Here is a 19,384-nt window from a genome sequence, read left to right on the forward strand (position 1 = left end):
AAACACTGATAAACGTCACTGGCACCACGAGTCCTGCTATAACAGTGTGTGTGTGTGTGTGTGTGTGTGTGTGTGTGTGTGTGTGTGTGTGTGTGTGTGTGTGTGTGTGTGTGTGTGTGTGTGTGTGAGTGAGTGAACAATGAGCAGCACCATCGCTCGGAGGAATCACACTCTGATTTTATTATAGTGCCACAGCAACAGATATCGATTTCTAATGTATTTAATTACCAGGTGAAGCTGATCACACACGACACAGGTTACAGACAGCGTCCACCTGCTGTTGCCAGGCAACTGCAAAAACAGCCAATGTCCATCATCTCACAAAGCTAGCTAATGGAGTTGGATCATTTAAGAATGAGTATGTCATGTCATGACATCTGAATGCGATGGTAAACCTCTGGAGCACGTTGGCCTCGATGAACACAGCTGTTGTTTTGTTTTATTAAAGTGGGAAGATCACGGAGCAGTGTCTCCTGACCACCGCAGCACCAACCCAGCGAGACTCTAATAATCATGGTTAAATAATTACGAAGCAGACCATCGGCTGTTATTGCACTGCTGGTCATTTATTGATTGACCCAGCTAGAAACAACAGCCAATAATATTCTCACTCAGCTAATCAGGACATGTCTGTAGACTGTCGTCTGTCTGTCAGTCTGTTTTTTGTGTTTGCATTTGTGTGTCGTGGCTGAGTGGTTAAAGTGATGGCATCTCCAACCAGCTCAGAAAACTACCAAAAACCGCAGATTGGATTTGTTTAATCTATAGAAAGTACAGATTGTATAGAGGAAGTCCTTCTATAAGTAGGAAGTGGAACCCAGTTGAAAGGAGCTGGGGTGAACTGGGTTGCAAAGTGGCATGCAGATCCACAGGGACAGTATCCTGCCTCTGACGCAGCTTAAACAGTCCATCCTGCATGAGGTTTGGTTACTTGGTGTGAAGAAGGGTGCCAGCTGTGAGCTAGCACTACGCTCAATTTCAGGCCCTAACACTTGAGCTGTAATTAAGCCCCATGAGGCATTTTTGTTTTTGTTACTCAGCCAGTATTGGCAGGTCTGGTGGAACCGCCTCATTAAATCAATGCACCAACAATAATCTATATTTAAAAAAAGGTGTTTACTTTAACTGAGTTCCAAGCAATACAGGCCACGTGTATGGTTAATAATTAGCTTTTACAACTCTTGAAACTAATTTATGAATTTATGTCCTTTTTTGTGATGAAATGTAATAAAAAAGAAAAATCGATCATAACTAAGACCAGTGTTGAAGCAACATGTTTATCTACAGATGAAGCAGGGTTTCTGATCATTATTGAGCTTTACTCCTTCTACACTATCCATCAGCACCAATGGACAAACAACCTGTTTGTGCCTGAGTGAGAGTGTTGCATATCTGCTTCTTGCACTTGATGCATGTATCCTGTGTCTTCCTGCCCATCTTGGGCACACACACTTTGCAGCCCTTCTTTGGGTTGTTACTGGACCCAGAACAAAATTTAGATTCAAATCCTTCCCCTCACATACAATCCGCCCCACCTTTTCTTAAAGACCTCATAATACCTTTTGACCAATGTTCCCTCTAAGCTGCGCGCGTGCGCAATTGCGCACTGCTTGCACGGTCTCTGCGCACAGTAAATATGCGTTGCGCACAAAAAAACAAATCTACCTGAATTTAAATTAAAGTTAAAAGTTTAACAATTCTGTTCTGCAGTGTTAGTCAGTGACTGGCTGCTCCCGTATGTGATCAGAACGATGCCACCTTATCACATAGTCCAGCCAATCACGCGATTCACATTCGTATATACGCAGCTAATCAACGTCGCTGACAGGCTATGACAGCGTCCTTATGTGCCGGTGTTTTAGCAAAGCGGCTGATGTCGAGTGAAGCCACGTTAACGACAACGTGTACAACCATTGGAGATGTGAGCAGGACAGACGGAACAACTGACGGACAAAGTGTGGACTTTATGCCAGTTTTTAAATTGTGTTGATCGGCCACGTAAAACCAGAGTTATGATAAAATATCTGCAATGTTTGGTTTCCTTATATTATATTATATTTACTGAGGGAAGAAACGGTAAAAACGGCGTTTTATAAGGAAAACGCTCGAAAGCCTGTGAACAAAGACAACACACCCCGCCCTTTCCTATTGGTGGAAAAATGTACCATATCGACCAATCAAAAAATGATATGGCAACATGGCATTTAAATGTTTAGGGGGGGGAAAGTTTTAGGAGTGACGGAGTGTTTGAGATGTGAGAGATTTGCGACGTTTAGCACAAATCTTGTGTAGTTAGTGTGTAGTTAGTGTGTAGTGTAGTCAATAGTTTTGTTGTGTGTTATTCTTTGTAAGCTCCTTTGACTACAATGACCTGGATGACTGAGAACCTTCATAGACATGTTCTGTAAATAGTTTGAAATGTTTGTTTAAAAACGCCTTGGCTGCATTTTTAGGTAAACAGCTGCAAAAAACTTTGTTGTTTGCATAACTCAGTTACTTTTTTGAAGAAGTAACTATATAATTAACTGCCCAACATTGGTCATTATTTACTGTATTTTGCAGACAGAGTTACAGACTCTCTCCCAGACCACAGACTCATAATACAAGTCAGAGCTTTATTGAAAGAAAGAAAGAAAGTTGTGTTTTCAAAATTGTTGTCAAAGTTATTTTTACTTCCAATAGTGTTAACATGCTACACAGGTCATGAACAAGATTTTTTTTTTATTTTCATTGTCAGTGGGCTAAAGCAGTTAATTAAAAGTCGTCTAACATAAATGTAAATGCTGTAATTTGATTATTTTAATAAGCTGTAACTTGCATGGATTGGATGCTGGCGTGACCACAGTGCACACGTCTGCTGTCGCTCACAGTGGTCCAAGGGACGCTCAGGGAGTTGGTGTGCTCCCTCAGACACATGAAACATTAGAAGGAACATTAGAGGGAACATTAGAGGGAACATTAGAGGGAACATTGCTTTTGACCCGTCTTCTTCTCCCTGAGCCTGGCTGTGCTGGAGGTTTCTTCTTCCTGTTAAAGGTATTTTCCTTCCCACTGTCACCAAGTGCTGACTCATTGTTTGATTGTTGGGGTTTGATCTTTTTATTGAAGTGTCTCTACCTTACAATGTAAAGTGCCTGGATAGATAGATTTCAGATTTATGGGCAGCTGTGGCTCAGGCTGTAGTGCATACGTGCCAAAATGTTCTTGTGCAAGGCTTACATGTTACACGTGTGTGTGTGTGTGTGTGTGTGTGTGTGTGTGTGTGTGTGTGTGTGTGTGTGTGTGTGTGTGTGTGTGTGTAAGAAATGAAAATAACTTCTTTATGTATAAAGTTGCCCTATAAAAAAGACCATTCATCATTTATTAGATTCCATGAAACACAGAACTGGGAAATTCTTTATCTTCTTCTTCATTTAATGATGGTGTCAAATGAGGAAGTTCTTAAAATACTGTTATAATTTATCCTCAGGGGGACATGAACGCCCGGACACGATGTGATGGCAAACCATATATATATTTGACTTAAATTAAAGACGTCCAAAAACACACGTGCCAGATGCTTAGTTACACCATCTGGGAAGTTGTCCTTGGAAACGGTTTGGAAAAGGTCAGGCACTTTCAAAGAAAAATTGGCAGCTGATTGGATAAACCATCTGACTAACAGTGTCTATCATGGGCAAACTTCAGCCAATCAGATCAATGAACCATTGGACCTAGAGAGGAAACCCGAACCCTAGTCAGAGCATCCAGTGGGCATCAGTGGCATCATTACCCCAAATCCACAAATGGCACTAAATATGTTTCAAACTGGATGAACAAAGGAATCATTAGACTTTGATATTCCTGCGTATTTTCACTGCAGGTCATTAAACACATCACCTGCTGTAGAGTCTTTAAGAATGGACGTCGATTTCACTTTGTTTTCATTTTTATCATTTTATCATCTTAAAGGTCACTTTGTAGTGTGTGTGTGTGTGTGTGTGTGTGTGTGTGTGTGTGTGTGTGTGTGTGTGTGTGTGTGTGTGTGTGTGTGTGTGTTTATGGCTCCAGCCCTGTCCAGATGAAATACACAACACTGTCATAGCACTGAATCAATACACCTCCCCTCTCCTCATCTTCTCTTCCTTCTCCATCCTTTAACTCATCCTCGCTCCTCCTCTTCACCTCCTCTTGCTCTGCTCTCCTCCCCAATCCTTTCTTTCCTCTCCACCCTTTTTCAGATCCTTTGTTTTCTCTGCACAGCATCTCCTCTCACCTCCATCTGTCCACACTCCTCTCCCTCTCTTGCTGCTTCTCTGTCATCTCCCTTTTTCTGCATCCTCCTCTGCTCATCTGTCATCTTGTCCTGATTCCTAACCCTCTCTCCTTTCCTTCTATCCTGTAATCTCTCCTCTCCTCCTCCTGCCTTCCTCTGCCCCCCCTCCTGCTGACGGTGAGTCCTGTGAGAGCAGTTTATCAGCTCAACACAGTAATTACATCGACAGAGGGAGAGATGCCTCTGCAGTGTCTACAGTGTGTCACACCCACCCACCAAACACACACACACACACACACACACACACACACACACACACACACAGGCATGCACATCTCTTCAAACAACACTCTCTTGCTATTTTGAACTAGAAGGTTTCTGCACTTGCACACACTCACTATTCAAACACACACACACACAGAGTGGTTAGTGTGTATTTCTGCTGTTGTCTGAAACGCGATGGTGATGTGTGTGCTGAAGTGAGTCTGCTGCCCAAACATCCATTTATCTCTGTCGCTTTAGCATAAACACTGTCTGCCTGTGGTTACGTGTGTGAGTTTGTCAAGTTCCTGAAAGGACCGAGCAGACATGGTACAGTGCACATGTATTAGTCTGTATTCACTTCAATCAGAAGTCATCTCAGTCCATTTCTGCAGTACTTTATAGTTTTTTAAGCTAATACACTATTTGTATCATCTATTCCCTTACAGAATCATTTGGAGACACTGGAAGGAAAGATTTCATCCAACAGAAGCACTCGGGCCGTCTGCCTGACTGCTTGGAGGGATGGAGGAGACGGTGCAGGGAGAGAAGCACCGATCTGCTCAGGCAAACTCTTCTGATCAACTCTGAAGTTAAATCTCAAAATGAGTGCGAGAAGAGCTTTATAGATATTTTCTGTTGTACTTTCAAAAACTAAAGAAAACACACGTAACGCTGCAGCCAAGTCCCAAGTCCTGTCTCCTAAAGAAATAAGATTCTAGTAATCAGCACTCACAAAAACATAAAGCAAATAATGGAAACAAGGAGGACTCGAAGCTGTTGAGCTGGGCTCTTCCTTCATGTCTAAGCTTTGATAGTACGAGATGCTAAAATCAGTCAAAATCAGAAAGATGAGAACAGAATCTGCGTCTAAAAGCCGCCAAAATGAGTCTTTAACATTATAGACGGACTAAACAATTCTTCAGAGAGGGCCTTTCTCTCACTGGATGCTGAAAAAGCATTCGATAGGGTCGAGTGGCCTTGTCTTTTTGATGTTCTGACTAGATTTGGTTATGGAGATGTGTTTCGAAGATGGATACAATTATTACACTCAAATCCAACTGCTGAAATTTTGACAAACAAAAATATCTCTAAACCAATAAGGGTGAAACGGGGATATCCACAAGGCTCACCGATAAGCCCACTGTTGTTTATATTAGCTATGGAACCCTTTGCTATAGCCGTACATTCGAGTTTATCATTGACAGGAATTATGGTAAATGAAGTAGAACATAGGATTTCGTTGTACACAGACGATGTAATAGTATATCTCTCTAAAATAACACAATCTATACCTGCTCTGCTTAGATTGATAGGGGAGTTTGGTCAAATATCAGGGTATGTCATTAACAACTCTAAATCATCCGTTTTATTACTAAATGAAGAAGAAAGGAAAAACCCACCCATAGTAACATCTCATTTTAAGACAGTAAAGGACTTTATGTACTTAGGAATAATGATTTCGCCCAAATTAAGTGAGATCGTGGAAAATAACTATGAAAGACTTTCTAAAGAAATAACAGAGATAGTGGACAGATGCATGTCTCTACCAGTTTCTTTGATTGGTCGGATTAATATATACAAAATGAGTATACTGCCAAAGGTGCTTTATGTGTATCGGAACATCCCCCTGTCGCCTCCTGTTGATTGGTTTAGCAGGATCAAAAAGCTTGTTCTCGGTTTTCTATGGAAAAATAGGAGACCAAGGATAAGATTATCATTGTTGCATCTACCATATAACGAGGGTGGTGTCATGTGTCCAAATATTGAGTGGTATTACTGGGCATGTCAAATCAGGTCTATAAGATACCATTTTGACTTAAATAACGCCCCGCAATGGTCAGAGATGGAAAGTATTAATTTGCATCCACCTTTACCTTTATATTTTTAATATTATATATTTTCAATTAAAGGACTCCAAAAAATCCAAGATTTGTATGCAGCAGATTCTCAAGATATGATGTCCTTTGATATTCTTAGACATAAATATAATATAGATAGAAAGCAATTTTTCAAATATCTCCAAATTAGAAGTTACATTCGAGCAAATCAAAATAATACCTGCACCAAACCACCAAAATCAGAATTAGAAGACATAATAAGCAAAAGCAGTTCAAAAAAAGGGGCAATATCAGAAATATATAAATTGATTAGGTCCAAAACATCTGACAATTCTTTGGGAAGGTTGAACGGCTGGAAAAATGATTTAAAGAAGGACATATCCATGGAAAAATGGGCATTGGTTTGCGCAAAAGCTCATAAACAAACTATTAATTCTAGACTAAGGTTGTTGCAATACAGGGAGTGCAGAATTATTAGGCAAGTTGCATTTTTGAGGAATAATTTTATTATTGAACAACAACCATGTTCTCAATGAACCCAAAAAACTCATTAACATCAAAGCTGAATGTTTTTGGAAGTAGTTTTTAGTTTGTTTTTAGTTTCAGCTATTTTAGGGGGATATCTGTGTGTGCAGGTGACTATTACTGTGCAGAATTATTAGGCAACTTAACAAAAAACAAATATATACCCATTTCAATTATTGATTTTTACCAGTGAAACCAATATAACATCTCCACATTCACAAATATACATTTCTGACATTCAAAAACAAAACAAAAACAAATCAGCGACCAATATAGCCACCTTTCTTTGCAAGGACACTCAAAAGCCTGCCATCCATGGATTCTGTCAGTGTTTTGATCTGTTCACCATCAACATTGCGTGCAGCAGCAACCACAGCCTCCCAGACACTGTTCAGAGAGGTGTACTGTTTTCCCTCCTTGTAAATCTCACATTTGATGATGGACCACAGGTTCTCAATGGGGTTCAGATCAGGTGAACAAGGAGGCCATGTCATTAGTTTTTCTTCTTTTATACCCTTTCTTGCAGCCACGCTGTGGAGTACTTGGACGCGTGTGATGGAGCATTGTCCTGCATGAAAATCGTGTTTTTCTTGAAGGATGCAGACTTCTTCCTGTACCACTGCTTGAAGAAGGTGTCTTCCAGAAACTGGCAGTAGGACTGGGAGTTGAGCTTGACTCCATCCTCAACCCGAAAAGGCCCCACAAGCTCATCTTTGATGATACCAGCCCAAACCAGTACTCCACCTCCACCTTGCTGGCGTCTGAGTCGGACTGGAGCTCTCTGCCCTTTACCAATCCAGCCACGGGCCCATCCATCTGGCCCATCAAGACTCACTCTCATTTCATCAGTCCATAAAACCTTAGAAAAACCAGTCTTGAGATATTTCTTGGCCCAGTCTTGACGTTTCAGCTTGTGTGTCTTGTTCAGTGGTGGTCGTCTTTCAGCCTTTCTTACCTTGGCCATGTCTCTGAGTATTGCACACCTTGTGCTTTTGGGCACTCCAGTGATGTTGCAGCTCTGAAATATGGCCAAACTGGTGGCAAGTGGCATCTTGGCAGCTGCACGCTTGACTTTTCTCAGTTCATGGGCAGTTATTTTGCGCCTTGGTTTTTCCACACGCTTCTTGCGACCCTGTTGACTATTTTGAATGAAACGCTTGATTGTTCGATGATCACGCTTCAGAAGCTTTGCAATTTTGAGACTGCTGCATCCCTCTGCAAGATATCTCACTATTCTTGACTTTTCTGAGCCTGTCAAGTCCTTCTTTTGACCCATTTTGCCAAAGGAAAGGACATTGCCTAATAATTATGCACACCTGATATAGGGTGTTGATGTCATTAGACCACACCCCTTCTCATTACAGAGATGCACATCACCTAATATGCTTAATTGGTAGTAGGCTTTCGAGCCTATACAGCTTGGAGTAAGACAACATGCATGAAGAGGATGATGTGGACAAAATACTCATTTGCCTAATAATTCTGCACTCCCTGTACAAATGGTTAATGCGAATATATGTTACTCCGGAAAAATTGAATAAGTACAACTCTAATATTCCAGACACTTGTAATAAATGTAATGAAGATAAAGGTAACTTTTGGCATTGTATTTGGGATTGCAGGAAGATAGGCTCTTTTTGGGTTGCAGTAACACAAACTATGAAACAAATATTATCCAAAGAGGTTGTTTTGGATCCTGGCTTCCTTGTTCTGGGATTGTACCCAGAAAACATGAGGTACACAAAAAGTGACAGAATGTTTATTGATATGGGTTTGTTACAAGCAAAAAGATTAATCGCACTAAAATGGAAAAGAACAAGGGAACCGACTATCACACAGTGGATAAAACAAATGATGGTGGCTTTGCCATTGGAGCGGATAACATGTATACTGAAAAGGAAATTGGATGTTTTTGAGAAGGTGTGGAGAACATTTGTGAATTTTGTAGAAGGATTTGTATTATCTGAGGAGGACGAGGACTGAGGGCAATGCCATTTGATTTGGGATAATGATAAATTTAGGCCTTTAACGGAGTGATAAATCTGATGACTTTTTTGTTTTCTTTTTGCTGTCTGAGAGGAGTGTATGTTCATGTAGTATTTAGAATGTTGGACTGTTTGTAAGTCATTAAAATGTAAAAAAATAATAAAGATATTGTTGGGGGAAAAAAAGCCGCCAAAATACTTTTTTTCTCTTTTTTCTCAGTCAGAAAAAGACTTTCTAAATGTTCAAAGCTCGGTCCTTTGTTGGTCTTTAAAGATTCAATATTTGGTCTCTGTAATCTTTGTTTGTATTTATTGACATTATTTCTTGTGTTCATACATTTTCGAGTCTCCGGTGTTTCCTCGTTTTGTGATCCTTTGCGTTGTCTCGTCTTCCTTGTTTCCACTTCCCATTTTATTTTTAGTCATTGCTCTTCCTCGTGTGTCACCTGTGCATTTACTTCCTGCCTTCGTCTTCCATGATTCTGTAACCCACCTAAAATCTGCCTCATGAAAATGAACTGCTGTTCCCCAAGAATGTCAGTAGGTGGCACTATGAGATTGTTTAGTGCTTGTGAACTTGAGTTGAGAACTATAGAGAAGGAGAATAGCGCTAAGGCTACGTATGCTGGTCGGAGCTACTCACAGAGTTTTTCCTTAACCTTTTTCTTGAACAAGGATTGTGTGTGAAGACACAAATTGGATTTTACTTTTCCGCTTGTTGGGAAACGCGGACACTTTTTGTTGATGCTGATGTACCTCTGTTTTTGTGTTTTTTGTTCATTTCCGGTGAGTTGACTAACTGCGCTAGCATAGCAAGCTAATCGTTAGCTCAGTATAATGTAAATTTCATGTGTTCCTTTTAAGTGCTGTATTATCTTTTTATTTGTTCACTTGTGAATGTTTTAAGCCAATCGGAAATATTTCTTTGGAAGCTAGTAGGTAAGTTTTATTTATTGTAATGAGATGATAAATATGAGCAGTCTTTGGCTAAATAGTACTGCGACCACGTTTTGCACTTTCCTCGTGCATCAGTAATGTACATTCTCTCAATTCATTGGATTGATGTGACTGCTGTTCACAAAATGTGAGATTTGAGTTAAATTTGTATGATGTGGAAATTGTTTTAAGGTTCTTTGATTAATTTTATTATTGATTGCATTAAGTCGTTATATACAAAGAGTGAGAGACATTTGGTCACTAGTGTTGATTAAGTTGTTATATGATATTCATGTAAAATATGTTCACTGCCCTGTGCAGGTTGGTTTTTTTGTTGGAGTCTAAAGTTGCGAGCCAGGATTCCGGATCCCCAGCTGCGATGCAGGAAAGATTTCCAGCCTACTTAGAAGTGACAACTGCGTTACTTCTTGACAGATAAGCTTATGAGATCTCAGAACAATACACTACCCGGGTAGTACTACTAACATTAACACTATACACACACACTCACACACCTGAACTGAAAAGACTGAAAAGAACTCTGAACACTGAACTCTGAACTCTAAAACTGAATACACAGACTGACAAATATGGACAATTGGAACTGTTGTGAACTGTTGAATGACTGTTTTTGGTTTTGTTTTGAATAAATGTTGACTGTTCTTTTAGCTGTGTGTCATTCGCTCCTTAGTCGATTCCTAGAGGCCATAAGCCTAAGATCCTAACTTTCTCTACATTCAGTAGTGGTAAAGTATCGTGTGTTACAATTCCGTGTGTGTGTGTGTGTGTGTGTATTTTTGTACTGTGGTACTCCGTCCTTATCACTGAGCTGTATCAACACTGAAACATGTTTTTATGACATTTTCTCTCCATTTGTGACATTTTGAAATCCATTTTCTGCTTTCAGTCATTGTTCAAAGCTCAGAGTCGCATAATGCAGAGAGGTCAGGGTGTGTGTGTGTGTGTGTGTGTGTGTGTGTGTGTGTGTGTGTGTGTGTGTGTGTGTGTGTGCAGGGAGGGATGCAGACATAGTAAGTGGCAGTCGAGGGATGAATTAGTGTGTTTGTGTGAGCAGCAGCAGCACCTACAGCCTGTAATCTTCACAAGCTGACAGACTGAAAGCCTCAACAGTCTCCAGAAGGTTAAAGGTGACACAAACACACACAGTATCATCATCGATTACACGCACAGACTACATACTGTACCAACACACACACACACACAAGCACAGTGCCCCCCCCCCCCCCCCCCCCCCCCCCCCCCCTGTGCTTGACAGGGTGACAGTTCAACAGCAGCAGATTGGAAGATCTGCCATAAAATCACACTGAGAGAGAGAGAGGGAGGGAGAGACGGCGGCTGCTGACAAGCAAGACCAGGAGAGGAGACGAGGAGAGAAGGTGACGAGGACGGAGGAGAGCTCGCTCCCCAGAAGACCTAAAACAAAATCATGAGCGTTACGACACAATTATCCGACACAGGTTATGTAAGCAGCAGTGAAAGAAACTGCAGCCACACGACCTGAGACGCTGTTTGATTGACGAGGCACGGAAATTCACTGTGCAGCTGCTTTGACAGGTTCCTACAAGCAGGAGGACTGTTGGAAGGAAAAAGAGAGAATAATTTAGAGAAGAGGAGAGGTCAGGAAGGAGAGGCAGCGAAGAGGAACGCAAGGAAGAGAGGGGAGGAGAAAATAAGAGGAGAGGAGATGGTTGAAATCATTTGACAGGGATCTCGGTGAAGAGGGGGTTAGAGGGAGGAGATGAAGTGATTATGGGCTGGAAAAAGGAAAGGAGCAAAGAAGGAAGGAATGAGAAAAATAATGGAAACGCAGACGCAGAACGGGAGGCCTTCATGTCTCCCCACACTGTCATTTTATTTATTTTATTTATCCAGTTATAGTTCACCTTTTTCAATAAAGATTCAATCAGATTTCTTTTATATGCTCACCTTTTAATCAGTTCAATTAATCTGTGGGATTGACTTTCAAAATAAAATACCCGTGGAGTATTTCAATTATTCAAAAACAAAAGATAAAGTGAAATATTAATGAAAACAAAAGTAAATGACTTTTCTCTCCCAGCTGAGGCGCAATGTTTGTTTCCTACATTTAAATGTGCTGCACACTTCTTTAACTCTGAACTCGGGTTTAGTGTTAGTGTGTTAGTGTGTTAGCTGCATGCAAGCAGACCGAGTCACACAAATATGGAGCTTCGTTCTCTTAACGCATCAGAACTGAGGGTTATTTTTATTTATCAGTAATTATAGTTTTGGTGAAAATTGCACTTTTTTGTCTGTTTTCTGTGTTACGTGGACAATGTTCAGGTTAGACTTTTCTCACACGGAAACCAAAAAGCGAGTTGTGATTCTGCACAAAGTGACTCGTTGTGTTGGCGATGTGACACGTCATGATGCCAGGCTGCAAACACTTCAGTCCTGATGGATTTTTTTCCTGATAAAATCGATCAGCTCTGCACTCAGAAGGAAACAAATGGGGTGTTTTTCAAAGAGGTGTGATCGCTCTATTCAGGTCGAGAGGGGGAAAAAATCTATTCTCTGTGAGCTCATAATGAATTTTAGAGAGCGAGTCGATGAGCTTTAAGGCTGAAGGAGTAAATCTTGTTAATTGTCCTCCTGGTATCTGAGATCTATATTAAAGGGAGGTCACGGGGAGCACAGAGAGGGGGTTTTAGTACCAACACAGGAATGGACTCAGAGTAAAAGACGTGTTAACGGGAACAATCCTAAAGAAAAGGCTTTCTAAATAAAAACCATGCAGTGAAATAATGAGGAGAAAGTCAGAGGATGCACTGAGAATATAACTCTGTCTGACCTGCTGTGAGGACTTCAAGGTTCTATCTGTGGATTACTTTTTTTATTTGCTTGGTCTTCATTTTTGCATTTGCTTCCAAAAGTATTCACTCAACCATTCAAATCATTGAAATCAGGTGTTCCCGTCACTCCCACAGGTGTTGTGAAAGAATGCGACGCTGTGAGGAGCAGAGATGGGCAGTAACGCGTTACTGTAATCCGATTACTTTTTTCCAAGTAATGAGTAAAGTAAGGGATTACTATTGCAAAAACGGTAATTAGATTACCGTTAGATCTATCGCTTTATCACCTCTTCAGGTTGTAAATCGTGTTTTTAAAAAGTAACTAAGTAACTAAGTAATTAATTACTTTTGAAAATAAGTAATCAGTAAAGTAACGGGATTACTTTTTTGGGGAAGTTATCAGTAATTAGTTACTGATTACTTTTTTCAAGTAACTTGACCAACACTGGTGAGGAGTTCAGAGTATCTCAGCGTGGAACTGTCACAGGATGCCCAGTCATGAAATTTCCACAATACTAAATATTCCACAGACACCTGTGGTTTTAGAATTCATTCAGTATAATAACACTGTGAGACTAATTGGGACCAACAGCAACTCAGTGGCAAAGTCAAATCACAGAGCAGGGTGAGCAGATGCTGAGACACAGAGTGTGCAGAGGTCGCCAGCTTCCTGCAGTCAGTCACCACAGACCTCCAAACTTCATGTGACTGTCAGATTAGCTGGAGAACAGCGCATAGAGAGCTTCATGGAGCGGGTTTCCATCGCTGAGCAGCTGCATCCAAGCTTTACATCACCAAGTGCAAAGCTTCAGGTGAAGAGGTGTAGAGCAGTGGAGACAGGCCACGCCTTCTTGTCCAGCATCAGGTCTGACCTCACAACTGTTCTTCTGGAGGAATGGTGGAAATTCCCATAAAACTCCTAAAGCTGAAGCTCAGAAGAGCTGAAGCTGTTATAGCTGCAAAGGCTCAACATCATATTAAACCTTATGGATTAATCCACGTGACGTTCACTCTTTTGGCAGCACAGTGCGAGGCCTACACTGCAGAGCCGTGTCATATGTTGTGCTGATGTGTTTTTAATAGATGCTGGTTGATACCAGACTTGGACATATTCACTGTTGGTCATCCTGGAGCATATTTAATATTTTTCAATATTCTTAGTTTTTCACACAGAGCATGATTTTCCATTATGATCAAAAACATGCAGATGTGCATGCTGCAGCAGCCTTTCTGATGATGAAAGAGTTCATTATCCTGCTGGACAGAACACCCAGCCTGCCGATGGTTTAACCTGCAGGTTAATGAGTGTGTGATCAAACAGCGACCGCACTGATTGATGCTCTATCACACCTGAGCACAGAGAGAGCTGAATGTCACCATGTGGTTCTAAAATAACTGAACACACTTTTATTCAGTTTTAGAAAGTGGCTCGCTGAGGCCGGCTCCTCCTGTTTATTCAATAAAAATGTTTTGAACACGTATTTCAGTCGGTTTCAGAGCAGTTAAACCAACATTTTCATGGACAGGTAAAAAAAAACAGCAACACAAGCAAAATTTAAAAACATTTTTTTCAGATTGTAAAAAATCCAAAATGTTCTCTGCAGCATAACAGAGCAGATTTGCTGCAGAGTTAATGCTGAATTTGTCTTTTATTAAATTAATTAAAATGTCATGTTTTCCCTCATGTGTGCTATTACTGTTGACGTGTCCTTGAGCAAGATATAAAAAATGGCCCCCAGTGCGTCCATTAATGTGTGAATACGTCACACAGCTCATAGGAGGAGCAGAAACTGCCTCACTGTAGGAGCCAGCCTCCAGTGGTCATCGAGGGAACTGCAGGTTTTGGTTTTCCACAGCATTTTAAGCTCTGACGGTTGCTGCTTGATTTTATATTCCAGGTTAACTCATCAAAACCAGCCATGGAAAAAGAAAAAGAAAATAATTGTGGCCTATTGAACATTAAAACAGACAAAAGAATTCATTTAATCGTCTCCACATCCTCTGATATTCTCCTAATCTGCTCTTAATTTGCTGCACGGCCTCATTAAGCCCCTCTGAGTTCTTCATTCTGTCTTATTCATATATTTTTCTACTTATTAAAAGAAGTCATTTCCTTGATAACATCTTGAACGTGATCATAATTAATGTATTTCTTTTTGAACAAATTCATCACATGACATCTTTCAGCTCCTCGCTGTTTCCATATATTCGATGAGTTCTATTTTCATCTGTGTTGCTCTTTCTTCAGCTCGGTGAAGACAGTTGGTGCTCTGGCTTTCGTCTCAGCTGTCCTCTGAAACCAGCAACAGCACAGCGGGACCTGGAGACGCCGTGGACTGAATGTGTGGATGTTTCAGTGGCGCTTTCATGCTGCCGTCGTCTCGCAGAAAGACTCACATCATCGATTTGACCGGTTGTGTCCACCCTGCTGTGAGAGGGAGGCTACATTAACTGATCAGCAGGGACCACGAGAGGCCGGAGGAGGTCAAACTGGTCAATAGCTTCGACCTCTCCCTCTCTGTCACAAGGAATTTTAATTTACATCACATTCACTGGGCCTGACGGTGTGTGCAGAGGAAAGGTCACCGTTTGATTCCAATCAAGAGCTGAGAGATGTGCTCAGAAATATGATCGCACATTTTTGAACACTTAAACTGCTTACTGCAGTTTAAGCACTGTAGATTAAAAAGAAAAGAAATAACTGCAGCAACACAAAAGTTGGAAAAAACATTGACTGTATATAAAAGACGGCATGGCCATAGCAACGTCCACATTTGAAGCATTTGAAGCAGAGGGAACAGAATTTATTCCATTTGACGGACTAGTTACACAATATGGGATCAACAAGACAAGATTTTTAGAATATCAACAAATTAAATCCATAGTAAAAAAAAAATTTAACCTCAGTCAAGTTGAATTACAAACACCACCAAGTGCGGCACATTTTCTTACTCTTAAATCCCCCAAATTATTATCTAAAATATACAGAACACTTTCTAAATTAGATGAATCAATATCCCTTCCTATTGCAAAGTGGGAAGCAGATCTATCAGTCAGCTTAGACCAAAACTTCTGGTCTCAGATTTGCTTAAAAACCTTTAAATTAATTAAAAATCCCAGTCTGCAATTAATACAATACAAAATATTACATAGAGTGCACTATACAGGTCATCGGATGTTCAAGATGGGCTTTTCGTCTACCAACAACTGCTCACACTGCCAAACCAATTCACCGGACAATTATATCCACGCTCTTTGGTTCTGTCCACCAGTTCAGAAGTTTTGGCGCGAGATATGTGAAGACTTATCGAAGTGTCTGAAATGTAACATTCCAACTTCCCCCTTAGTGTGTTTGTTGGGCAGCTTAGATAATGTCACTTCAGAAAAGAATATAGCCCATATGATCTTCACTGCCCTATGCATAGCCAAGAAAACAGTCCTCATGAACTGGAAAAATAAAAATAATCTTAATTCTAACCAATATAGAAATTATCTATTAGATTACATTAGTCTTGATACAGCCTCTGCCACCACATCAGATCAATTGCTCTGGGCTCCTTTTATCAGCTCCATCACCTAGTGGGGGTGGGGGGTCATAGTTTGGTCCCGCCTTCACTGTTGTGATTGGTGTGGGGGTAGGGACAGGCTTAGGGCGTCGGGGGGTTCCCCGGAGGCATCTTCCTTGGGGGGCTCAACCCGGGGTAGCGGTCATGTCCGGTTAGGGGCTCTGTTGGCTCTCAGGTGACTGTTTCCTCGCGGCTGCGTGCAGCGGGGCTAGGGGAGGGTCTGTGCTGACGGACGTGGGTTACTGACCTGGTAGCCTGGCTGGCCCTGGGTGGGTCCGGGATGGGCGTGGGGTTCTGGGGGCGCTCCGTCTCTGGGCGGGGGCCCGGGCCGGGCCTCGGGGGCTTGGGTCCTGGTTGGTGTGTTGCCGGGGTTGTGGGCGGGTGGGTGCATGGGGGCCCAGCCCTGGAGCAGGGTGCCGCCGGTGCGTCGAGCCACCTGGGGGGCTCTTCAACTGGTGGGGGAGGTTGTCACACCTTGCAGGAGCTTTCCTCTCTTCAGGAACTCTCTGCAGGAGGGGGAGATACAGGAGAGGTGGAGGAAGATCTCAGCCTGGGTGTTTATTGTCTTATGTGGTCTGGAAGATGAGTGGATGGTGGGGTGGGTGCAGTTTTCTCTGTGGTGGGGTTGGGTGGACTGTCCCGGGCTCTGTGGGGCCGGGGGGCGCTGCTGCACTGGGCCCCGGTCTGGATGGGCCTGGGCCCCCTTTGGGTCGCGGAGTATGGGGGTGCCTACTGGGGTCAGCGGGGGAGCTGGCCCCAGGGAGGGGTTACCTGCCCCTCCCTTCCTTCCCTCCCCATCTCCAGCTGCCTCCCTCTTCCCGCTCCACCACAACCACCCACACATGCAGGACCTTGGAGTAGGGGTATGTCACCAGGGTGCAGAGGAGGCTACCCCCCCCCCCCCCCCCCTCTGTCCCCTTCTGGCTGCCTCTGCCTCAATTTTATCCCACAACTTAGACATTCACATTATTCACACTCTCATTACACATACATATAGGATCTTGGGGGTGGGCACGATACACGGAGTCCAAAGTACCATCAGGGTGTACACCCCACCCCTGGCATCGTTGCCCACCTCTCAATTTTAAACACACTTAGACATTGAGGGCTAGCAGGAGGGACCATGCGCTTACCTGCTGCAGGTAGCTCCAAGCCCTCCTGGGTTTTAAATGCACCTTAGAACACACATGCATCAACACTACAATGAGCGGGTGGAGGGAGGTTCGGAGTCTTCTCCCACCCCCGTTCTCTGCGACCTGCTGGAGCAGGGGGGCTAGGACTAGGAGGAGGAGTTGGCCGTCCGACTGCGGTCTGGAGTGTGGGGCCTCCCTGCTGCTGCGGAGTCGGGGCGGTCTGCCTCTCCCCACCGCAGGGAAAAGGGTAACACCACCTGGGTCTGGGTGCAGTTCCCCCCTCCAGGGGCAAGGGTACCTAGACCCGGTTTGTAGAGTACGCCTGGGGAGTGTGATCGTGTGTACAGCGTCTGTTTATGTCTGTCTCCACGTTGGTTGAGTGTGGAGTGAGTGCATATGAGAGCATGGGGGGGGGGGGGATGGATGTTTGTATCTGTGTGTGCCTGTATGTCTGTGTCTATATGTCAGGTTGGGTATCAGACGCCACCTCTCTGGGGACACCTCAGGCCCTCCAAGGTTTGGAGGCCTATCTCCGCCCACCACCACTTCCCCTGCCAGTGGCGGACTCCCTCAGACATCGGTGCGTTGGTGGTTCTTTGTGTCTGGGGGTGGGCGTCCAGGTACACACCGGCTCACTCCTTGGCGGCCGCTTATCGGGGCCTGGAGCCTGGGGCTCGCTCGGGCCCCTTCGGGGGTTGGGGTGCCCCCGGCCTCTCGGCCTGGGGCTCGGTCACTCAGGCACAGCTGGCGGCCGGCGGAGCTCACGGGCGCGTCACTGCAACTCCCCCTGACTTCTGCTCCGCGGCTGCTGAGTGAGCCCTCATCTGGGACTCTCCTCAGCTCTTACTGGAACAGTGGCGCGGCTGCCCCTCTGTTGGTCTTCCTTGGTCTCTTGTGTTCTGGGGGCCTCTGGATGTCTGGAGTTTTGATCTCCTCCATACCCGCTTCACACCCCGGAGGACGGGGCAGTGGCCCCCCCCCCCACACTCCCTAGCAGATCGTTACATGGAGAAACCTTTGGAATACAAGCGCGCTGATCCACACAGGTATGCACACGGGTGTTCACTGCTCGTAGACCCAAATTACACCTTTCTTGGCTGCTACTTCGAAGCACATCTGTCCTGCGTGCTGCACAACAACATTGAATATTTAGTATTTACTGCTGTTTACACTTAGCTAGATTAATGCGATGGTGTTGTGTTTAGTATGTTGTTTTGTTTTTTTGCTTGTTTTCTATTCTTCCCTCAACAGGTGATCCAGGAGATTCTTATTTTTTTTCTCCCCCCCTTTCTCACTGTCCCTCTCCCCTTCTGTTTTTCCTTTCCTTCCTCTTTCTTTCTCCCTTTCCTGTCCCTCACTCATGTCTGTCCCGTCTGTAACATCTGAAAATAAAATATAATAAATAATAAAAACAAAGATCGACCAAATGGACCAATACGGCAATGCCACGATGATCCATTTGGCAAAGTAAATCCATTGGGTATCCTTGTTGGTCTTCAGACAACAATTCTGACGGCTAAAGAACCAAATGGGACAGGCAAAAAAAAAAAAAAAAAAAAAGTTGGAAAAAACATTGACTGTATATAAAAGACGGCATGGCCATAGCAACGTCCACATTTGAAGCATTTTAATTTTTTGGATGATGCATGGATCAGAGACCACTTTCAATTTCGTTGTACCTGTGACAATGACAATAAAGACATTCTATTTTATTCTATTCTATTTTGACTGCAAATGTCTTTATTTTTGGAGCCAAATCCTTTGCAGAGGTCTGGTGAGGTGAGGTGAGGCCTCAGCAGACTGCCAGCTGCTACTCCCGCCTATGTCGAACCTTGAGTCAATAAAGAGTTACACAGAGGGTAAAGAACATAAAGAGATGTACAGTTGTACTTTTTTGTGGCAGGCTGTAAACATGTTTATTTCTGATGAACGTTTTAACATGGACGTCTGTGGGGACTGACTCACTTCTAGATTCAACCTCGAGTGGCCATTAGAGGAACTGCACCTCCATTTTCAGGCAACTGTAAAAAAAATCACTTCAGAGATGTGAG

At 43.1% G+C, this 19,384-nt stretch overlaps 1 long non-coding RNA gene across 1 annotated transcript; it reads left to right on the forward strand.

Annotated features, from left to right (window-relative positions):
- Nucleotides 1–9,361: 9,361 nt before the first annotated feature.
- On the forward strand, nucleotides 9,362–10,471 carry LOC147305503 (uncharacterized). Its single transcript, XR_015126645.1, has 2 exons — nucleotides 9,362–9,653; nucleotides 10,125–10,471. It is a non-coding gene; the product is annotated as an uncharacterized LOC147305503 (long non-coding RNA).
- The last annotated feature ends 8,913 nt before the right edge of the window (nucleotides 10,472–19,384 follow it).

Source organism: Aulonocara sp. 'chitande type north' Nkhata Bay, linkage group LG20, assembly GCF_057382095.1.
Source record: "Aulonocara sp. 'chitande type north' Nkhata Bay isolate Kocher_YH1m ecotype deep benthic linkage group LG20, A_spYH_male_GT1.1, whole genome shotgun sequence".
Taxonomy (NCBI): domain Eukaryota; kingdom Metazoa; phylum Chordata; class Actinopteri; order Cichliformes; family Cichlidae; genus Aulonocara; species Aulonocara sp. 'chitande type north' Nkhata Bay.